At 40.2% G+C, this 23372-nt stretch overlaps 1 protein-coding gene across 16 annotated transcripts in view; it reads left to right on the top strand.

The window, feature by feature from the left end:
* Positions 1 to 23372, top strand: part of MAGI1 (membrane associated guanylate kinase, WW and PDZ domain containing 1) — a 643929-nt gene that overhangs the window by 425810 nt on the left and 194747 nt on the right. The gene's annotated exons all lie outside the window — the stretch shown is intronic.

Here is a 23372-nt window from a genome sequence, read left to right as displayed (position 1 = left end):
CCAGAATTGGTCTGGAAAACCGTTTTTTCAGCTGGTCGCTGCTGAGTCAGCTGTTAGAAGTGGGCCTGAATGTCTCATTCTGTAGGCAGAACAATACTGGAAACTAGCCTTCCACCCTCAAAGGAGACAGTTAACATTAAACCAGTATGTTCTCTTTTGCAGAAGGAACTTTTTTTAGGTCGTGGTAGATGGAAATGAGGGTGGGGAATGTCTGAGTCTGGATGCTCGGTGATGTGTTAATTATTTTAGGTCCATCGTGCTACAGACTTCACATCACTGTTGCTGTGGAAAGTTCTGCAAATTGAACTGCCTCTCATATTCTGGTAATCCATTTCACCTTTGAGAGGCTAGTAGAAGCGCTAATCTCTGAGGAGAAAATGACAGAGCTCTTCTTGGTACAGATTTTCAAAGCAACTCTCTCACCTGGTAAATTCTCTCCTAACCTGAATGTGTTTAAAGTTCTTCTTCATTAAAAAGTTGGTTAGAGCATTCCTTTGAGTTCTCAGAGTCCTGTCCTGTTCTTCTGAAGCCTCATCTTGGTTTTATCTATTGGACCACTAAGGGCTGACTTACAGGCATGCAATTACAATGAGAAGGTAACTGCGCTTGAACTTTGCCCTGTTCTAGCTTCTTTTCTGCTGTGCATTTGTTTGCTGTTTGTTGGTGGTGATGTTGGCATGCTGTTTCAAGAAACCTTGCAGTCAGCACAGACTTGCCCTTGCTATCCATAGAAACTCCACTATAAGAAACTTAAGGAAGTTGATGAAATTAAATGAGTTCTAGTTAGAGGTCAGAGAAACACACATACTATTTTCAAATGAGAGACAGGTTATCTCTGTCTTACACGTCTGTCCTTTCATGCTGTGATATTGCTTCATTTAACTGGCTTGCAAGTGACATGTTTTTGAACCTGAGAACGATGAAAGTGATGTCATTATAGGTTAGGAGACATTTTAAAATCGGTTGTAAAATCTTGAAATGGTGCTAGTCTGAGAGTAACACTAACATCCTGAAAGAGAAAGAACTTAACATACAGACTTGGCTGCCCACTCTGGTAGCCTCTAGCCATTCGTGACTTGGAGCATTTCTAATGTGACCAGGTTGCACTGAAGTAAGCTGTCCATGCAAAATACATACTAGATTTTGAAGAATTAGTATGAAAAAAGAAAGTAAAATATCTCATTAACAATTCTTTGTTGACTTCATGTTATACTTACAGTATTTTGGATATATCAGGTTAGAATAAAAATTTAAACAGTATTAAATTAATTTCACTTGTTTATTTTTACTTTTTAAAAACATATTTTTAAATTGAAGTATAATTATTTTATAATACTGTGTTAGTTCAGGTATACAACAGAGTAATTCAGCTTTATAGGCGCATACACACATACATACATTTTTTATATATGTATATATTTCAGATTCTTTTCCATTATTGGTTATTATAAAAATGTAGTTTCTTGTGCTATACAGTGAATCCTTACTGTCTGTTTTATATGTGTATATGTATATACATACACACACACACATACACACAGTGTATGTGTTAATCCTAAACTTATTTTTAATCTTATGCATGTAATTTGATATTGCATATGTGGTTCACATTATGTCTTTATTAGACAGTGCTACAAGAGTGTATGAAAATGGTACCCTTCATCCCAAAGGCTGTAGACATTGTTGTCCTGTCTCATAGCAGTGTTTATTTGCTGAAGAGGTCTATCCATCTTTGGAACATTAACATTCATGAAGCAAAGCCTGTGAGAATTGTGATAGATCAGAGACCCCAGGGAAAGACAGGTGATGACCGAGGTTTCTTCCCTGGATAGCTGGGCTCATGGCAGGGAATATCACCTGAGTGGTGACGTTCAAGATGAGAGAAGTGAGGTCACAAGGTGAGAATGTGAAGGGAAACCAGCAATTTCCCTAGTGAAGCTTGCTTTCCACAAGCGTCTTACTTGACCTCGTTTTTGTGCTCGGCATCCTCACGTATGTCAACACTGGTGAGGCTCTCTCTGCTGTGATGTAATAGGAATTCCGAAGGACTGTGACCTGACGTGAAATGCTTCTGTGCCATGTTTAAAATCATCCTTTTTGCTAATATTCCCAAGAATAATGAGAGAGGCCCCTGTGTGTAGCGCTGCCACCTGGTTGGTTGGTTGGTTTTTCTTTCATCTAGTCATTACCCAGAGCTGAGTCTGTGTCTGGTGTGACTTCTGTGTCTGGGTAGGATCCGACACTCAGAACCATCAAGAGCTGTATTTCATGTCCACAGGGAGCTTACAGCATGCCACGTGTTATCTGGGTTTGAGGAGGCAGCAGTGAGAAAGCAGATGTAAGTTCCTACCTATAGGGAGCTTACATTCTGGTGGAGCCTATGGTATAGTTTAAAACCTCAATTGGAATAAATTTGTGAGCTGGGGAGGAGGGTTGCCTTGGGGATATTTTACATGTTAAATGTATCATAGGGGTTAGTGCAATATCTCACACATGGCAGGCTCCAGTTGTGTATATTCATTTATTCAACAGGTATTTATTAAATGCCTACTACATTCTAGGCATTTTTCTAAGCACTCGGAATATATTGGTAAGTAGAAGAAAGATTAGTGTTCTCAAGGAACTTTGATTCCATCTGAGTGTGGGTAATGGGGTATCCACTGACAGTGGCTTAAGATATAAGTAAGTTATATGGCATGTCTGCAACTGATAAAAATGGATGAAAGGAAAAAGACAAGTATAGCAGGGTAGTAGTGGGTATTGGGAATGCTAGTGGGAGATGGGTTGCAACTTTCAATAGAGCCTAATTTGGGAGGTATCCGCTGTGCAAGAGTTGGTGTGGAGGATATTAAGGCTGGCAGGGATGAGGGGTTAGAGGGGTTGGGTTACATTCCAGGTAAAGGGAACAAACTGGTAGAAGGTTGCCAAGGCAGGAGCCTACCTAATCTGTTTGAGGAGTAGTCAGGGGGCTAGTGTGGCTGGACCTCAATGTGCCAGAGGAGAAAGAATATTAGAAGATGAAGTCAGGGAGGTGATAGGCAATTGGATCAAAGGGAAATTTCACTTTTACAATACAGGATTTTGAGCAGAGAACTTTAGTGGTCTGACTTAACATTTTTCATTAATTTTTTTTTAAACATACCTTTTTTGGTGTACAGTTCTCTGAGCTTTGATAAATGCACACAGTCATGTGACCACGACCACAGTCAAAGCACACAGTCAGCATTCCCATCACTTCAGAAACCTCCCTCGTGCTACCCCTTTGCTAATAGCTTAATACTTGAGAGGACAATTCTGGATGCTCTGTGGATTGTAGTCTGTGGGAAAGCACCTGAGATGCAGGAAGACCAGTTGGGATGCTTATGCAGTTATTAAGGTGAGTAGTGATGGAGGCTTGCCTGGAGCAAATGGGGACTGGTCTTTTCTGAAGGTAGAGGTTTGGTAGGTGTAAAAGAAAGAGAGCAGAAAATCATAACATGATTTTTGCCGTGAGCCAAAAGGAAAATTGGTGTCATTTATTGAGATAGGACAAGTTATAGGTGTGAAGGGGAAGAATATTGTGTAGCTTTGGACATTTTTTATTTCATAAGCTATCCAAGTAGAGATATCAGTTGGAAAGTCAGATGAATTGAAATGCACAAATAATTTTTAGAAACCAATTTTTTAATATCATGAAATAGTTGGGGGTGGGGGGATGTGCAATTCTTAAAGGAACTTTTGAATCTTTAGCATTCAGAAGTTCTTGAGTAATCTGATACCCAGGATTTTTGTGTGCACAACTTTTTTATGGTCCTTCAATTCTTTCTCTTTCTTATTGTTTTCTATTTTTGCCTATGCCACACTGCATGTAGGAACTTAGTTTCCCAACCAGGGATCAAACCCATGCCCCCTGCAGTTGAAGTGGGGCATCTTGTCCCCTGGACCACCAGGGAAGTCCTTCAGTTCATTTCTTTATCTGTTCTTTGGTAGATAGACCTACATCCTTTCTGTGCAGAGAATACCACAAAGTTCAGTATGATGATAATGGTCCTGGTGTTTGCTTAACTTGTTAATTGAAAACATGACCTGTGTTAGTAGTGAGGAAGAACTAATTCAGAAGGACTCTTTTTATTCCACCAAAGATGTTTAACTCCAGGAAGAACTTCCAGTGTTTGACTTTAGGTCACTGTGTATTGACTGACTCATTTCTGGTGCCTTTAGCTGCCAATGTACTTGAGTTGAAGAAGAGAGAACTGAAAGGAAGGCTAAAAATAAAAGCAAGATATGATGTTTAGTTGGCAAAGAAAAGTAGAATGCAAAATTCTATATATGGTCTAATCTCAAATTAGATTGAAAGCTTGTATGTACATGTACAGAATACATTCTGAACAGAATATTCTGAAATAGAACAGCCACTATCTCTCTGTTGTGAAATGATGGGAGAGTTTTATTTTATTTAAAGTATTTTTTGGGGGGGAATTTCAATAAGTAGATATATTTTTCTTTTTTAAAAAATATTCAGGAAATGTTTATTCAATATTAGATTCAGATGCAGATGAAGGCAGATCAGTGAAGACAGGAAGAGGTTTCGCAGCTTCAGGGAGCTAATAGCCTTGTGAGATCATTGTAGTTTTATAATTAGAAGAAAGATACACTAATTAATGAAGAAAGAATGCGAGTGAACTTGTCTAGTTTCATTGGCTTTTTTATACACATGGACTGAGCGAGTTTTTTATGAATCACCCTCTGTCCACGTTTCTTCCTGTGATGGTCTCAAAGGAGTGAGCCGTTGTGGCTGTGTGACTCTTGGCTGAATTTCCGAAGCCACTCGTATAATATGGCATATCTTGTAGTAGAGGGTTGAGGGGTCTATCTTGCCTTACCATGATGAGGGGCTACATAAAGCTTGGACGTGTGACAGCCTTGGGCTTAAATGGTCCTACCCCAGGGCAGCTACAAAGATCATACTTCCTCAACAAAAGCTTTGGGGAAAAGTCAAACCTGCTGTCGGCTTCCCAAGGGGCTCAGTGGTAAAGAATCTGCCAATGCAGGAGATTCAGGAGACACAGGTTTGACCTCTGGGTTGGGAAGATACCCTGGAGGGGGAAATGACAACCCACTCTAGTATTCTTGCCTGGGAAATCTATGGACAGCGGAGCCTGGCGGGCTACAGTCTGTGGGGTCGCAAAGAGTCAGATGTAACTGAGCATGCACACACACATACCTGCTGTCAGTAGGATCTAAAATGAGTCACCCAGTCTTGATAAGCAAGCTTCTGCTACCTCATTTGAATAATATCTGGGACTAGTTGAATCTGATCCTCTGTGAGTCCAGAATTTACACAGTGGAGGTGCTGGACAGTGTCTGATTTGAATGTGAAGAACATTCACCTCGTGGATATTTACATGAACATAATTATCCAACCTCCCTTCTGTTAAGAGATGTCCTGTGCCAAATCCATGCTTTGTTTCAGTGACCCAAAAAATGGAGCTGATTGTGGAGAGCTCACAGAGAATACCCATTCTCACTGAGAGACTTAGATCAGGGAGATTTCATTTTCCCCCATGACTGTCTCTCCATTCAGGCTCAAATACATTGAATAGAATTGGCATCCAGCTCTTAGATTAGTGACTGGCTAGATGCCACGAGGAGGAACAAAGAGGAATAGGAGGGTTTATTTTGTACCTGAGGATTTGAAACCTGCAAGACACATTTGCTCTTATCTTCTCTGTACTGGATTTTGTAGCTGGTTGAGTTTTGCTTTCCTCCTTTTTTTCTCTCTTCTTGTGTGAAAATGTTGATATGGTGACTTTCTTCTAATTTTATCAAATACAGTATGTCCAGAAACAAAACAGAACCATGTTTCCGTGTGTGATTCCTGGCAGAAATGGTGCGATTTCATCTCAGGATAAAACTGTGAATTTGTGGGAAGCAATATGGTACGGGTACTTAGGGAAAGCAAAAGGAATACAGAGCCTGGCTGCCAGTCGCCTTTGTCTTGGTGACTGGAGGAAATCACTCGTGATTTGTAGGAGCTGAGGCCCCTGAGGATAGAGTCAGTCGATGAGCAGGCAAGCCGGGTAAGGCCAAGGCTCAGGCAGTATTATGTTTCCAGTAGGGCCACATAATTTATGCATTCACATTACACGTGTGTGTGTTTATGTGCATGTGAGAGAGAGAAAGAGAAAAAGACAGAAATGGAGAGAAAGAGGCACAGAGGGAAAGAAAGAACACAAATGAAAACACATATGGACAGAAGAGCATAATTGGGTCCAGCTGCCTTGGAGGCTGTGCCTGGCGTCAGGGTGACATGGAAGACAAGATTCTGTTGATCTCACTTCCCAGGGACCTCACACAGCATCAGCACCTCGAGCTGAGTGTGACAGTGCTAAGACACATTTTGTGTATGGTGAGGCTCTTTAAATATAAGCCAACATCTTCATGCAGGGCTTATCTGGAGAAACAGTAAGCTTTCCAACACTGGCAACAAATGAACTGGGTTGAATATGTTGAGAGTAGAATATTCTATTTCATAGACAGTCTGAGGGATTTTTCAAGGTCAGTTTTGACTGTCAAGCAGAGCTGGGGTTAGGTGAAGCCAATGAGCCACTCACCTTCAGCACAAAATTAATGCTGGTGCTAAAAAAAATTCATAATCATGAGAAATAATATTTTTTAAAAGTCAAAACTTTTTAAAATAAATGTAGGATCGGTGTAACTATTTTTTTTTCCTTTTGCCTCAGGCTTCAATACAACTCAGCATGGCACTATTAACTGATTTCATCTTTATTTAAAACTGATGCTTGGCTCATCAGGGATTTGTTTGCATTAATTTTTATTTTAAAAAATGTTACATGAAAATAACTATTTCTCCTAGTTACTGAATTCTGGGGGCAATTCAGTAAAATTTGCACTCAAGTGATGTGGTTTAGTTGTTTCACTCGAGTCCAGCTCTGTTCAAGACATTTGCATTAGTTTTTAACTTTAGAAGCCCTGAGTAAAAAATGATTCCAAGGGACAAATAAAGCACACAGGGTGACTATCTCCAAGAACCTCAATATTTATAGAATATTATCTATGTATATGAATTGATGTCTTTTTTATATGCCATGATATAGGAAAGGCTATTTACACATTCATTTGTTTAGTAGCTATTTATTCAGCACTTAGTATGTGCTTGGCACTATTTTCGGTGCTGGAGTTACAGTGATACACCAATTAGACAAAATGTCAGTATTTGTAGAGCTCACATCCCATTGGTAACCACATATCATCTCTAGTTTTCACAACTCTGTAATATAGATATCAGTTTCACCATTTCATAAGTGAGAAAAATGATGCTCAAACATAACTCTAGCTACAAATAACTATCGCATTATCTAGTACAGAATCTAGTGTTGAAAGGATTCAGAGAAAACCATAGTTACCATGATATGGGCTTAGTCAATAGGAAACTTCTGGAATGAGTCTTAAATTGGTTCTTAAAGGAGAACATTATGGAAACATATTTAAACGCAAGACTGAACGTCAACAATAATACCAAGCCTATTTCTCTTGATTTTAATAAAGCAATAAATGGCACAGTGAAAAACCAGGCAAGAAAATAAAGATAGAAAAGTATTTACCTGCCTTAATCAGCAGCAACCTCTAGACATCTGGAGTGGCATGAGGGTTAACCTTTTGTACCAGCTCCAAGCTGTTAGAACTGGAATCCTTTATCCAGGCTTAGAGAGGAAGAGTATAGTGATTGGTTAGTAATATCTCCGTGGATCACCACTAGTTTTATTCTAGTATGTTACATGCATTATGATATTGGTGCCACTATGTTGATTATCCTAGTGTCTTAAGGTGAATTTCTAGATTGTCATTGTTGTGATGCATCGAAATTATTGTTGAATGGGTTATTAATAAGTGTCATTGTATAGGAGAGTTTGTCCATTTCTGCAAAAAGGCATGGTAGGATGTTGATTGTGATTACATTGACTAAAGAGAGATCAATTTAGAGGAGAATTGACATTTTAAAAACACTTGATCATGAAAGGAATACATCTTTTAAAATATTTCACAGTAAATTTTTATAGTATTTATATAGGTCATTCAAATTTTTAGTCAGTTATCCCTGAGTATTTTTTATTTTTAATGCTATTATAAGTATGATTTTAAATATGTAATTTCTGATTGCCAATGACAAGTATAGGTATACTTTATTGCAATAATGTGCCCCGCACAAATTTTTTGGTTTCCCAATATGTATTTGGCTTTTTCTTTTTCTTTATGAATAAAATGTGTGAACCCAAAGTGAAATTCATAGTAACTCCTGGGAAATTCTTTGGGGAGTGTGTAAGTGGGAGAGAAATCATCTGGGTTTAGGTGAGAGATCCTTCCTAAAACTGTTGAACAAACCAAGTGTTTCTATGATCTGGTTGCTCTTTTGGGAAGAAAACAGTGTAGGTAGGCATGGGTTTTTGTAACTAGACAGATCTGACCTTGAATCCTGTCCTGTTAACTGACATGCCTGTGGGCTTTTACTTTTTCTTTATTTAAAATGGGCATAATATCTACAAGGCAATATTGTTACAATGATACAGGGTACTATAAAAAAACGAACATAGAACATTTAAACTAAATGGTAATAAACGGTCATCTCTACTACAACTGCTGTTGCCAGTCCATTTATATGATCAAAGAAACACAAGGTCTCTCTCAAACCTCCTGTTTGACAGGTGATCTCCTGCTTCCGCTTAACTACTTTGAAGGGCAGGTGTTTATGACCTTGTGGTTTTTTAATTCTTCTGCTGCAGTGGTCAGCAGTGTCTGCCTGATTGGTTGTCCAGTCTCCCCTCAGATTGTGCCACACATCATGGGCTAGCAACACTGGCTTTCTTTCTGTCCCTCTAGTACCTTTAGCTTGTCCTTAGCTTGAAGTAGTGGTTATATTACCTGTTCTCTTAGCCTGGGATATAAATCCAGGTTGCCTCATTGAAAGTAATGTGATCTTGGACCATCCTTTGACTTCTTTGAGTCTTCATTTAATTATCCATGAAAATGGGATAGTAGGGGTACCCTCCTTGTTGAGTGGTATTGATGAAATATAACTTGTAAAATATTGAGAACTAACGGTGCTTGACACACACTAAGTGTTCGGTATTATCAACCAGTCTGACCTGCCTCATTCTCATTAGTCACAAGTTAGTAGGATTAGTTCCTCCCATAGTTTTCACATGACTTCTCTATTAAAGGATAAATCCTTCCTGTCCCTGTCTCCTAAGTGCCCTACCCCCATTGGGATATATGTGGTATATACATACAGAATCGGTAGCCTTTCCCTTCTCCAGGGGATTTTCCCAACCCAAGGATCAAATCTGGGTCTCCCACATTGCAGGCAGGTTATTTACCATCTGATCCACCAGGGAGGTCCCATATGTATGAGCATAATACACAGCTTGGGGGGTGGGACGGGACATTTAGGAAAGTATACAAATATATAAATATATTTGTCTGACTGACCAAGTGATTTTAAACCTTTTAAAATGCAGCAGATTATCAACATTATCTTGGAGCTGTTTTTGATCAACATGCCATTTGTGTTTTCATCATAGATAAGCACACACACTGAATGGCACAGAGTCAAATATTGAATTTGTTTACATCTCTCAAAATTGAGCCATCAATCAGTACTCTTTGTCCAGTTACTTTTGGCTCCTCCCTTGTCAAGGATGTCATAGACAAACCCTCAGTTCAGTTCAGTTCAGTCACTCAGTCTTGTCCGACTCTTTGCAACCCCACGAATTGCAGCACGCCAGGCCTCCCTGTCCATCACCAACTCCCAGAGTTCATTCAAGCTCACGTCCATCGAGTCGGTGATGCTATCCAGTCATCTCATCATCTGTCGTCCTCTTCTCCTCCTGCCCTCAATCCCTCCCAGCATCAGGATCTTTTTTAATGAGTCAACTGTTCGCATGAGGTGGCCAAAGTACTGGAGTTGCAGCTTCAGCATCAGTCCTTCCAATGAACACCCAGGACTGATCTCCTTTAGGATGGACTGGTTGGATCTCCTTGCAGTCCAAGGGACTCTCAAGAGTCTTCTCCAAAACCACAGTTCAAAAGCATCAATTCTTTGGCGCTCAGCTTTCTTTATAGTCCAACTCTTACATCCATACATGACCACTGGAAAAACTATAGCTTTGACTAGACAGACCTTTGTTGGCAAAGTAATGTCTCTGCTTTTTAATATGCTATCTAGGTTGGTCATAACTTTTCTCCCAAGGAGTAAGCATCTTTTAATTTCATGGCTGCAATCACCATCTGTATTGATTTTAGAGCCCCAAAAATAAAGTCTGACACTGCTTCCACTGTTTCCCCATATATTTCCCATGAAGTGATGGGACCAGATGCCATGATCTTCGTTTTCTGAATGTTGAGCTGTAAGCCAACTTTTTCACTCTCCTCTTTCACTTTCATCAAGAGGCTCTTTAGTTCTTCTTCACTTTCTGCCATAAGAGTGGTGTCATCTGCATATCTGAGGTTATTGATATTTCTCCTGGCAATCTTGATTCCAGCTTGTGCTTCCTCCAGCGCAGCGTTTCTCATGATATACTCTGCATATGTTAAATAAGCAGGGTGACAATATACAGCCTTGACGTCCTCCTTTTCCTATTTGGAACCAGTCTGTTGTTCCATGTCCAGTTCTAACTGTTGCTTCCTTACCAAATGGCTTTTGAAGTCCCGATGCACTTTGCTATTGCTATATTCTTTGACCTATACTCTGTAATAATGAACCCTAAGAATTATTAAAAGAAGCCGATTGGTTATGGTCTTCTCTTGCTAATCCCATGGTTATATCACTATGTACTTTTGAAGGGTGCGTGTTTTTTTAAAGTAGCCTTTACAAATTATTTGTTTATTTGTGGCTCTGCTGGGTCTTCAGTGCTATGCATGGGCTTTCCCCAGTTGCACTGCGTGGGCTTCTCCTTGCAAGTGCTTCTCTTGTTGTGGAGGACAGGCTGTAGTCTGCCTGGGCCTCGGTAGTTGCGGCTCCCGCGCTCTGGAGCACAGGTTCAGTAGTTGGGGCACATGGGCTTGGTTGCTCCGAGGCAAGTAGGAACTTCCTATACCACAGAACTGGACTGCGTCCCCTGCATTGGGAAGCAGACTCCCACTGTACCACCAGGGAAATGCTTGGATACATTTCACAGATTTATGAAATACAAAAGTCTGTTTAAGAAAGTCTTCTGAAAATTTCATCTAAGGATTCATTTGAAGATCATCTGGACACTTTTTAAGAATAACTCTATACAACTTCTTTTAGTGATAGGCCTTTATTACATGTGTTCATGATGTTTAAAATCATTTAAAGAGCACTTGTTTTCTTCTGCATTTTCCATGGTACAAAATTTGAGAAATAGTTTCTTTTATATATTTGTATTGCTCAATAGAAAAGCTATACGATATAATTCACATAGAGTTAAGTGATTGAGGTAATGCACCTTAGTTTCAACCACTGCAGTTTTTAAAATGGAATTTTCCAAGCAATTAATGCCTAATGTGGGCAGGTGCATTTGGGTTTTTCATTTGCCAGAACAAATTTCATGTTTAAAATTTTAATGAAAAACAATAAAGAGGAAACTGGTTTATAGGTTTCTGGAAAAAGAGATGACCTTTCTGTCTGCCCTCTTCAAGGTAAAAATAGTAAATTAGTAAATATACTTGATTTTAAAAAACACTTAAGGCCATTCTCTACAGATACAGTGGCAAAACTGAATATGTTATACTGTAATTGACAGTTTGCTTTGGTTTCCTTTATATATATATATTTCTTTTGAATCGTTAAATTTTAAAAAGACCCAAAAGCACTTGACAGCTAAAGGTAGAGCAATGCAGTGGGGGAAAAAAAAAAGTTACTTTATCTGTTTTCATTGCTTATTTGTATTTGATTTTTAACTTGGTTTTTCCCCCATAAAAAAGATAGACTGTTGTAATAAATCTAGATATACCCAACACTGTGTTTTTATAGTTATCAACTCTTGGCAAATTTTGTCTTATCTACACATCTGTATCCTCTGACACTGGATTAATTTGGAGCAAATCTTGGACATTGAATAATTTCATTTATACAGTTCAGTTCTGTTGCTCAATAATGTTGGACTCTTTGCGACCCTCATGGACTGCAGCACACCAGGCCTCCCTGTCCATCACCAACTTCCAGAGTTTACTCAGAATCATATCCATTGAGTCAGTGATGCCATCCAACCGTCTGATCCTCTGTCGTCCCCTTCTTCTCCTGCCCTCAATCTTTCCCAGCATCAGGGTCTTTTCCAATGAGTCAGTTCTTCGCATCAGGTGGCCAAAGTATTGGAGTTTCAGTTTCAACATCAGTCCTTCCAATGAACACCCAGGACTGATCTCCTTTAGGATGGACTGGTTGGATCTCCTTGTAGTCCAAGGGACTCTCAAGAGTCTTTTCCAACACCACAGTTCAAAAGCATCAATTCTTCGGTGCTCAGCTTTCTTTATAGTCCAATTCTCACATCCATACATGACTACTGGGAAAACCATAGCTTTGACTAGACTGACCTTTGTTGGCAAAGTAATGTCTCTGCTTTTTAATATACTGTCTAGGTTGGTCATAACTTTTCTTCCAAGGAACAAGCGTGTTTTAATTTCATGGCTGCAGTCACCATCTGCAGTGATTTTAGAGCCCCAAAAAATAAAAGTCTGACACTGCTTCCACTGTTTCCCCATCTATTTGCCATGAAGTGATGAGACCAGATGCCATGATCTTAGCTTTCTGAATGTTGAGTTTTAAGCCGACTCTTTCACTCTCCTCTTTCGCTTTCATCAAGAAGCTCTTTAGTTCTTTGCTTTCTGCCATAAATGTGGTGTCATCTGCAAGTCTGAGGTTACTGATATTTCTCCCAGCAATCTTGATTCCAGCTTGTGCCTCATCCAGCCCAGCATTTCTCATGATGTACTCTGCATATAAATTAAATAAGCAGGGTGACAATTTACAGCCTTTGACGTACTCATTTCCCTATTTGGAACCAGTCTGTTGTTCCATGTCCAGTTCTAACTGTTGCTTTGTGACCTGCATACAGATTTCTCAGGAGGCAGGTCAGTTCGTCTGCTATTCTTATCTCTTTAAGAATTTTCCACAGTTTGTTGTGATCCACACAGTCAAAGGCTTTGACATAGTCAGTAAAGCAGAAGTAAATATTTTTCTGGACCTTTCTTGCTTTTTTGATGATCCAACAGTTATTGGCAGTTTGATCTCTGGTTTTTCTGCCTTTTCTAAATCCAGCTTGAACATCTGGAATTTCACAGTACTGTTGAAGCCTGGCTTGGAGAATATTGAGCATTACTTTACTAGCATGTGAGATGAGTGCAATTGTGCAGTAGTTTGAGCATTCCTTGGCATTGCCTTTCTTTGGGATTGGAATGAAATCTGACCTTTTCCAGTCCTGTGGCCACTGCTGAGTTTTCCAAATTTGCTGGTATATTGAGTGCAGCACTTTCACAGCATCGTCTTTTAGGATTTGAAATAGCTCAGCTGAAATTCCATCACTTCCATTAGCTTTGTTCGTAGTGATGCTTCCTAAGGCCCACTTGACTTCACATTCCAGGATGTCTGGCTCTAGGTGAGTGATAACACCATCGTGATTATCTGGCTCGTGAAGATCTTTTTTTTAGTTCTTCTGTTTATTCTTGTCTCCTCTTCTTAATATCTTCTGCTTCTGTTAGGCCCATACCATTTCTGTCCTTTATTGTGCCCATCTTAGAAATGTTCCCTTGCTATCTGTAATTTTCTTGCAGAGATCTCTAGTCTTTCCCATTCTATTGTTTTCCTGTATTTCTTTGCATTGATCACTGAGGAAGGCTTTTTTGTCTTTCCTTGGTATTCTTTGGAACTCCGCATTCAAATGGGTATATCTGTCCTTTTTCCCATTGCCTTTCACTTCTCTTCTTTTCTCAGCTATTTGTAAGACCTCGTCAGACAACCATTTTGCCTTTTTCATTTCTTTTTCATGGGGATGGTCTTGATCACTGCCTCCTGTACAATGTCACAAACCTCCAACCATAGTTCTTCAGGCACTCTCTCTATCAGGTCTAATGCCTTGAATCTATTTGTCACTTCTGCTGGATAAGTCTAAGGGGTTTGATTTAGGTCATACCTGAATGGTCTAGTGGTTTTCCCTACTTTCTTCAATTTAAGTCTGAATTTGGCAATAAGGAGTTCATGATTTGAGCCACAGTCAGCTCCCAGTCTTGTATTTGCTAACTATATAGAGCTTCTCCATCTTTGGCTGCAAAGAATATGATCAATCTGATTTCAGTATAGATCATCTGGTGATGTCCATGTGTAGTGTCTCCTCTTGTGTTGTTGGAAAAGGGTGTTTGCTATGACCAGTGTGTTTTCTTGGCAAAACTCTTTTAGCCTTTGCCTTGCTTCATTCTGTCCTCCACGGCCAAATTTGCCTGTTACTCCAGGTATTTCTTGATTTCCTACTTTTGCATTCCAGTTCCCTATAATGAAAAGGACATCTTTTTAGATGTTAGTTCTAGAGGTTCTTGTGGGTCTTCATAGAACCGTTCACCTTCAGGTTCTTCAGCATTACTGGTCGGGCATAGACCTGGATTACTGTGATATTGAATGATTTGCCTTGAAAATGACCAGAGATCATTCTGTCGTTGTTAAGATTGCATCCAAGTACTGCATTTCAGGCTCTTTTGTTGACTATGATGGCTACTCCATTTCTTCTAAGGAATTCTTGCCCACTGTAGTAGATATAATGGTCTTCTGAGTTAAATTCACTCATTCCAGTCCATTTTAGTTCACTGATTCCTAAAATGTTGATGTTCACTCTTGCCGTCTCCTGTTTGACCACTTCCAATTTGCCTTGATTCATGGACCTAACATTCCATGTTCCTATGCAATATTGCTCTTTACAGCATCAGAATTTACTTCCATCACCAGTCACATCCCCAGCTGGGTGTCCTTTCTGATTTGGCTCCATCCCTTCATTTTTTCTGGAGTTACTTCGCCACTGATCTGCAGTAGCATATTGGGCACCTACCGACCTGGGGAGTTCCTCTTTCAGTGTCCTGTCTTTTTACGTTTGTATATTGTTCATGGGGTTCTCAAGGCAAGAATTTTGAAGTGGGTTACAAATTTTGTTTGTAAATATTTCAATGCCTTTGATCTGATGATCATAGGCTTTACAGATAGTCAACTTTTCTTGATGTTTGGTATTCTTTTTTAGTACAGTATTAAATTTCTAGTCAACTTACAATTTTTTTCTTCCATTGTTATATTTTAATGTCATCAGATTAAGCATATATTCCTTTAAAATTTTGTAGAAATGAAAGAAGCTTATGTGTTGAGGGATGTTGCCTCTCACCTTCCTTCTCATGCTGCAGATTCCTCAATTACCTCATCCCAACTGAGTATTTCAGTAAAAATACTGTAAGTCTCAACAATGAGCAGTTAAGGTTCTCTTGAAAATTATTAATCTTAGATCATTAAAAGAAAAAGTCCTGAGGTGGATTTATACCAAAATAATGAGCATAGTTATTTCTGAGTTGTGCAAGGAGTTATATTTTTGTATCCTCATTTTTGATTCTACAGTGCACACATATTCATTTTTATAAATGAATATGATTTTTAATATTTAAAATTATAGCTAAATATACACAACAAAATTTATCATTTTGACTATTTTAAAGTGTGCAGTTCATTTTTGTGAAGTATATTTACACTCTTACACAACCACTACCATCATCCATCCCCAGATCTTTTTCATCCTGTCAAACTGAAACTGCGTGATCACTAAAGTATAATTTCCTATCCCTTCCTTTCCCCAGCAGATGGTAACCATGTTTCTTCTTCTTCTTTTTTTAAATTTAATTATTCAAGATATCTCATATAAGTGAAATTATATAATATTTGTATCTGGCTTATTTCACTGAACATGTCTTCAGAGTTCACCCTTTGACATGTATCACATTTTAAAATTTAAAAAAAATTTTTTTACAGTCCCCATTTAATTGTGTCCTTTGATTTATAGTTGCAGAACCTGTTTGACATTCATGTTTTAGCTAAACCTCCAGAAAACTTGAAGGTGAACAGGGGTCACAGGACTCTTTGCAGATGCAGAAACTGAGATTGTGGAAGCCTGCATAAGCTTGAAAGGAGTGCATGGTGTTCATATCCGCAGACAGACCTTGGGACTCGGTCTTGGATTCTCACATTGGTGTACTTATTCTGTATTTGAATCACATGGTGAAAGGCCTATGGATGCCAAGAAGTTAACATAAATCAACATTTCATCTTCTTTATTTTAATGGCTTAATTGGCCCTGTGGGTGGCACAGTTCCATTGTGTGACATTGTCTCTTATCAGAGCCCATTTCACATCTCTGCCTCTGCACAGCGCCCATCCCTTAATGTGTGACAACCAAAATCACATCCATGCATTTTCTAAAAGTTTCCTGGTAAAGAGGGGGTAGTTATGGTGGTGGTAGGCATTACCCTCTGTCAGATGTATAGGGTCTGAGATATGCAAACCACTTTACATTCATTTCCCATGATTAAACATAAAATAATATGGAAACTTCCCAGAAGTAAAAAGTCAAGGATTACTATTGTTATATAATACACAGTAATAAAGAATCTACCTGCAGTGCAAGAGACACACGTTTGATCCCTGGGTCAAGAAGATCCCCTGGAGAAGGAAATGGCAACCCACTCTAGTATTCTTACCCGGAGCACCCCATGAATAGAGGAGCCTGGTGGGCTGCAGTCCAGGGGGTTGCAGAAGAGTTGAATATGACTGACGGACTGAGTACACACAACCAAATGTTGCCTAACGTAAAACGAATCTTCCCAAACGAAATCTTCCTATGAATACACATCACACTGATGTTCCTCCAGGGGGGGTGGCCTATCACAGGGCATTCGGTCTACGTGGGTGTCTGCAGTGGGCCATTAGTCACTTTGGAGAAGGATCTTTGTGTTACCAGTGACCAGAGAGGACGTCACTATGAGTTGACTCTGATTTTCGGCTCGCAACAGAGCGAGATTGACAATCTCTGCTCAGAGACTGGACCTTCCAGTAGTGGGAGAGTGAAGGGCTGCATTGATCCCTGCAGAGAGACTGAATGTCATTGAGCTATGGAAGCTCAGGGCTTTTCGTCTTTAGCAGATCCCAGTTTATTGGTCTTTGTTGTATCTCTTACACATGCTTTCTTACTTTCATCCATTTAATTTTAGGTTTTATACTGGACTGGATAAGATTCTCTGGATACACCCAGAATATTATGAATATAATGTATGGGTATCTTAAGCGTGCTGTGGCTAGATCCGAAACTAAGCACCATCATCCACACACGCAAAGCACTCTGCATGCCCCATGTTGGGCACTCTTGCCATAACTAAATGAAATGGGCTGTGCAGGTTGACGACAGGGAGGGTAGGGAATTTGAGAAGCTAGGGCACATAAAGGGTATATTCTCCTCTGCTCCTGCCTCCATGCCAGGCACAATGCAGGCCCCATGCTGTCACAGCTTCCATTTTTTTAAGGCAAGCTAGAAATGTGGTTTTTTTTTTTTTCCTATGGCTTCTCCCAGTTTTTAAATTTATTTTTAAACTTTTACTTGGATGATAATTACTTTACAATATTGTGACGGTTTCTGTTACATATCAGCATGAATCAGCCGTGGGTATGTATGGGGGACATATGTCCCCCCCCCTTAAACTTCCCTCACACCTGCCTCCCCATCCCACCTCTCCAGGTTGTCACAGACCACTGGCTTTGGGTTCCCTGAGTCATTCAGCAAATTCCCACTGGCTATCTACTTTACATACGGTAATGTGTATGTTTCAGTGCTACTCTCTTAAATCATTCCATCTTCTCTCCCCCCCGCGATCTGTGTCCAAAAGTCTGTTCTCTCTGTCTGCCTCTTCATTGCTGCTGTGTAGATAGGTTCATCAGTACTGTCTATTGGCAGTATTTTAAATTGTGCTAAAATACATACAAAACCCAGCATCTCACACAGTTTTAAGTGTATAATTCAGTTGCACTACATACACACTGTTGCGCAGCCAGTCTCCAGAACTTTCTTTTCCTTGTGAAACTGAAACTGTACCCATTAAACAACTCCCTATTGCCCCCTCCCCCAATTCTTGACGACCATTCTTCTACTTTCCATCTCTATGAGTTTGACTACTTTAGGGACCTCATATAAATGTGTGTGTGTGTGTGGCTGTACCACACAGAATGTAGTATCTTAGTTCCCTGACCAAGGAACGAACTTGAACCCCCTGCACTGAAAGCATGTAGTCTTAAGCACTGGACCTCCAGGGAAGTCCTCTCAAATAAGTGGAATCATACACAATGCTTGTTTTTGATGGGCTTGTTTCACTTAGCATAATGTCTTCAAGGTTCCATGAATAGTATTCCTTTGTATGTATAGGCCACCTTTTATTTACCCATTCATCCATTGATCAGTACTTGGATTGCTCAGCAACTAACTTATCACAGGAATTGGAAGCACAGTGTGACAAAAAAAATTTCAGGTGTCTGGATTTAGTACATGGGCTGCCATTTGCATCAGCTGCCCTACACGGATAATAAAATTACACATGGACGTTTTTATGCACTCATTGCTGTCGGTCACAGAAACCTTGAAGGTGCAGAGGATAAAGTAACCCCGGAAATCACACTAATGGGTCAAGCCTCCATCTACTTAAAGGCTTGATTTGTTCTGTAAGTGAAATTTATGGAGCATTATCAGAGACTTTTCAGGACACTCTGCACTTATATTTAATACTTAATGTGGTTAAAGTCCTAAAGCAAACTTGGCAGCAGTTCTTTGGGAACCAACATGCAGCTCCTTCCATGGAGCTTAGCCCACCAGCAGGCACTAGCAAGTGCAGGATGAATGAAGAAGTTGCAGACCCAAGGTGCACTCAGTCCCTGTTATCTGGTACACTGCTAGAGAAGTGAAATCTTTTGCCACAGCAGCCAACCTGAGCACAGCCTGAGGGCTAATCAAGTGAAAGCTTCCTGCCCATGTGCAGTGGCTGCCTGACCCGGAGTTTCAGCAGGTGTCTCCTTTCTGTGCCTTGATTTGCTTATGGTTAAGGCCTGATGACAGACCATACAGCACATCGTCACCTGGATTCCTTGGATGTGTATAGCAAGGCCTCTCTAAGCTCAGGGGAACAACACAACAAAATCTCCAGGTACATGTTTCCCAGGCAATTCTTATTTTACTTTTTGCCACAAAGCTTGGTTTATAACCTGGAGAAGACAGGGAATGAGCTGTGGAAACAATTCCTGCTTCTCTCCCAATATGAACAGTGCCTATGGTTTACTCAGAGATGTGAAGAATTTATGAACAGTCGGTCTTAAAGTACTCTCTTGGCTCTTTAGCAGTCTTCCAGGTCACTTGCCCCTCTGGTTGGATCCTTCCCCTGGTAAATATGTTCCCTTAGGACTGTGCTTTTTAAGGTTTCTGTGTTGGTGTTGACATGGATGCTGATAACAGGATTTATGTCCTAAGATTCCTTTGAAGGAAACATTGAGTGACTAAGAGAGATTTACTGGAGACCTGTTCAGCCTCAGTCAGTTCAGCTCAGTCGCTCAGTCGTGTCCGACTCTTTGCGACCCCATGAATCCCAGCACGCCAGGCCTCCCTGTCCATCACCAACTCCAGGACTTCACTCAAACTCATGTCCATCGAGTCAGTGACGCCATCCAGCCATCGCATCCTCTGTCGTCCCCTTCTCCTCCTGCCCCCAATCCCTCCCAGCATCAGAGTCTTTTCCAATGAGTCAACTCTTCGCATGAGGTGGCCAAAATACTGGAGTTTCAGCTTTAGCATCATTCCTTCTAAAGAAATCCCAGGGCTGATCTCCTTTAGAATGGACTGGTTGGTTCTCCTTGCAGTCGAAGGGACTCTCAAGAGTCTTCTCCAACTCTGCCGTTCAAAAGCATCAATTCTTTGGCACTCAGCTTTCTTCACAGTCCAACTCTCACATCCATGCATGACCACTGGAAAAACCATAGCCTTGACTAGATGGACCTTTGTTGGCAAAGTAATGTCTCTGCTTTTGAATATGCTATCTGGGTTGGTCATAACTTTTCTTCCAAGGAGTAAGCGTCTTTTAATTTCATGGCTGCAGTCACCATCTGCAGTGATTTTGGAGTCCCACAAAATAAAGTCTGACACTGTTTCCCCATCTATTTCCATGAAATGATGGGGCCAGATGCCATGATCTTCGTTTTCTGAATGTTGAGCTTTAAGCCAACTTTTTCACTCTCCTCTGTCACTTTCATCAAGAGGCTTTTTAGCTTCTCTTCACTTTCTGCCATAAGGGTGGTGTCATCTGCATATCTGAGGTTATTGATATTTCTCCCAGTAATCTTGATTCCGGCTTGTGTTTGTGTGGATCACAATAAACTGTAAAATTCTGAAAGAGATGGGAATACCAGACCACCTGACCTGCCTCATGAGAAATCTGTATGCATGTCAGGAAGCAACAGTTAGAACTGGACATGGAACAACAGACTGGTTCCAAATAGGAAAAGGAGTACGTCAAGGCTGTATATTGTCACCCTGTTTATTTAACTTATGTTCAGCCTCAGTTAAGTGTTAATATCACCTGCCTGTGGGGTACGTGATAGCAGCATATGAGGAGTGCCTGCAGCTTCCCCTCCTCTTTTTTCTTCCTTATTTCAATTTGAGGAAATGGTAATGGACACAGTTGTAAGGCTTTCCATCAAATACTTTGGACATTAATTTTTTAAAAATTTAATTAATCAACTAATTTTTGGCTGCTCTGGGTTTTTGTTGCTGTGCGCAGCCTTTGTGGATCATGGGCTTTAGTTACTCGGGCTTCAGCAGTTGCATTGTGTGGGCTCTAGACCATGGGCTCAGTAATTATGGGACACGGGCCTAGTTGCTCCATGGCGTGTGGAATCTTCCCCGACCAGGGATCAGACCACATCCTCTGTACTGGCACCACTGACCACTGGGGAAGTCCCAAAGGTTAATTTTTTTTTAAGTTACTTTTTCCACCAAATGCTTAGGACATTTTTTTTTTTAAATTTATTTATTTATTTTTAATTTTAACTTTACAATTCTGTATTGGTTTTGGCATAGATTGACATGAATCCACAACAGGTGTACATGCGTTCTTGAGGGGGGAGAGCATTTCTTTTCATCCTTCACAGAGTAGTTATTAAGGGAGGAAGAATAGCCCCAAATTTAGACTTTTGACATCATCTGCAAATGAAGGGTGACATAGAATCATGTAGATACATTCACAGGATTTTAACTAGTATTGTTGTTGTTTAGTTGCTAAGTCATGGCCCACCAGGCTTCTCTGCCATGGGATTTCCCAGACAAGAATACCGAAGTGGGTTGCCATTCCCTTCTCCAGGAAATCTTCCCAACCCAGGGATCGAATCTATGTCTCCTGCATTGGCAGGCGGATTCTTTACCACTTAGCCACCAGGGAGGCTGTTAACTAGTCTATGTAAAGATAAATCACATTTTTTATAAGAATTTCTGGGTGTTTGTACAAAAGGCCTCAGAAAACCAGAAGCTTCCTGGGCCTCTTCTGACATGGAAGAGGCCCTGCTTTTAGAGAAGTACTACTAATTAAAACTGTATTATACATTGGATTGCTTTTTGCCAAACGCCTAAACACTTGAGCAGAAGCATGTGCTTTCTATTGCAAAGCAAACAAACAGAACCTCAGTAGTATTGACTTGGGAAAAGTGACCTTTATGTTAACATGTCATGTTAGCCAGAGCCTTAAGAAACTCTGAAAACAAATGTCCCCAGGTTATGAGTATGACATGTGTACTTCTGTTTTTTTCTGTCATTTGCAGTTCATATAACTATCACAGATCATTTGTGTTAATTGTGGAAAGAAAAGACAGATAAACAAATGGGGGAAACAAAAATCATCCAAATCCTACTACTTAGGTACTGTTAATATCTTCATGTTGATTTCCTTCCTGTCTTTTTTCTGTGAGTGTATAGATGAAGTGTGTAGCTGTGTAACATGTGTACATATGTTAACCAGACTTGCTTTTTATCCTTTTTTCCTACTTCAAATGTTGTGCCATTTTTCTCTTCCAGTTCCTATACCTGCCACTTAAGTGGTAGAAGCTCTTTCTGAGTCCATTGAATGGTGGATTTTTCCTTAGCTGCTACTTGGTGCCCGCTTAGGGGCATGTAGATTGCTACAGAAATATTTCTTAATAAGAGTAGTTTTACCCAGCTGAACCACATTTAGCTGAAGAGGGTTAGAATCTGAGATACTAAACCAACCGAAACACTTTGACTTAACAATCATGAGTGCAGATGGCCGCTGCATGTTTTTATTTTAAACTTCTCCTACAGTTCTACTCTTACAGTCTTCTACAGTCTTATGAAATACTTGTGGTCTGTTACTGTGCCTGCGTATTTTCTAATTATTACAGACATGCTAGATTTGGCTACATACTGTGGGTTCACAGCAAGGAATATGATAGGCCGTTGATAAGAATAATAGAGTTAGTCTGTATCTGATACAGGCCACAGCATTTGATAATGAGAAGTAAAGAGAAAAGGTGTCTTAAATCATGTACACTTCTTTTCTCTTGCTTTTGATCACTAGAACTGTGTTTAATCGTTTCTTGAATTGCCTGTACATTCATGTTTGTGTGTGTGTGTGTGTATGTGTGTATTTGAGTCACTTAGTCGTGTCCAGCTCTTTGTGACCCCATGGACTGTAGCCCACCAGGCTTCTCTGTCCATGAAGTTCTTCAGGCAAGAATCCTGGAGTGGGTTGCCGTGCACTTCTCCAGGGGATCTTTCTGACCCAGGGATCGAACCTGGGCCTCCTGCATTGCTGGCAGATTCTTTACTGTCTGAGCCATGAGGGGAGCCCAGTATATATACCCCTATGTGTGCACATGTGCATATGGGCTTGCGTTGGTGCCTGTTGGTGAGCATCTAGGTATGGGCAGAAGTTACTGTTAGTATCCATAGTATCTTGGCAGATCAGCTGGTCTCAACTGAAGGTTTACTGTGTTTGTCTTCTCTGGGGTACCTGTAGTCTGAATATGTAGCCTGCTGGCTCATCTCTATTTTTAAGTTGCTGTCCCACTTGGTCTGAAGCCTTTGGAAACACACTGTATTTCTGCCATGGATGGGTTGGTTGGCAGTGAGAGACCAGTAAACTTATTCTCTCATAGGGATTTAATGACGTTCAAACATTGGTGATGCCATTTAAGAGCAGTTTTGACAAAGTCTCTCTGCTAAAGACCCTGGCTACAGGTTAGAATACTGTTAGACCATCAAAATGTTAAGCAAATAAATCTTGAGTTTGCTATTGAACAT

This window comes from Oryx dammah, unplaced genomic scaffold (genome assembly GCF_014754425.2).
Source record: "Oryx dammah isolate SB20612 unplaced genomic scaffold, SCBI_Odam_1.1 HiC_scaffold_9, whole genome shotgun sequence".
Lineage (NCBI taxonomy): Eukaryota > Metazoa > Chordata > Mammalia > Artiodactyla > Bovidae > Oryx > Oryx dammah.
Note: the sequence above shows the minus strand (reverse complement) of the source record. Positions and strands in the feature narration are given on the sequence as shown.